Genomic DNA, 1097 nt, shown 5'->3' on the forward strand with positions numbered 1-1097 from the left:
TTTTTTTTTTTTTTTCCTTCTCGTGACAAATATTTACGGGCAGTGTCGTGCCGAGCGGAAATTTTTTTTTTGTTGATTGTTGTGTAGTCTTACTCTATTATCTTGTGGTGTCTTATAATTTGAGGTAATAGATACACTGTTATTGAGTAAGTGGAAAAATCTGATATAATTGTGATAATTTTATTGTGTAATTGGAGATACTAATTCGCTCTCTCTCCACCAAGTTCGTTCGTTGCGCCATTAACTAATTATCTTGGCGGAGCAATACCCCTTTACAGCAGTGCGTCTCCAGAATTGCAATATCGTGTGCGAACGGGATAATTGTGCGGACTGTACCGGTATCGCGAGTGTTGTGACGAGGCGAGTCGCGTCAGTTTTTGCGCCGCTTCTTGCGTTGGTTCGGCCGCGACGCGACGTACCGGGTGTCTCGCGGCGAGAGAAGTTTTCACGTGTGGTGGTGTGCGGCGGAACGATTGATAGCGGTAATTGAGATTTAGTGTGGGAATTGATTTCCGTTCATAGGATTCCGTGAGTCGGTTGGATCGCGATGCCGGAGACTGGCGATATTGAGGCGTGGGTGCGAGAACTGTCGCTGGAGCAACTCCAGGACGAGGCGACCGCGCGCGGTCTAGTCGCCACAGGGTCCCTTCAGGCCCTTAGGAGTCGGATCGCGCGATACGAGCGTGCGGGACGTCGGGATCCTCCCCCACCCTCGCCGGCGGAGGACGCGATCGGTCCCGACCTCACATCGTTAGAAGAGAAGAGTTTTGTGGACGATGGCGTACGGGCAGAAGGACGGGAATTACCGGGTCCAGTCAAACTGGACCAAACACTATCGGACCCCCGTGTGGTGGGGTCATTACCGTCAAAGACCAACATGTTTTTGAGACCGCCTTCTCGGGCCCCGTCGCCTAGTGTCACGCCGCCACCTTCTAACGCCCCTCAGTCGTCGCTAAACTACAGACCTTCGCGCCCGTCGTGGCCCCCGCAGGAGATACCGCCTGCTTTTATACCGTCGGCCGCGTTTCAGCCACCCTCGCGCGAGCACGAAACTTTTACCGGCGTGCGTTATTTATCGGCCAGCGATGCATACAACA

Source organism: Odontomachus brunneus, unplaced genomic scaffold, assembly GCF_010583005.1.
Source record: "Odontomachus brunneus isolate Ranch 3 - 2012 unplaced genomic scaffold, Obru_v1 Obru_scaffold_359, whole genome shotgun sequence".
Lineage (NCBI taxonomy): Eukaryota > Metazoa > Arthropoda > Insecta > Hymenoptera > Formicidae > Odontomachus > Odontomachus brunneus.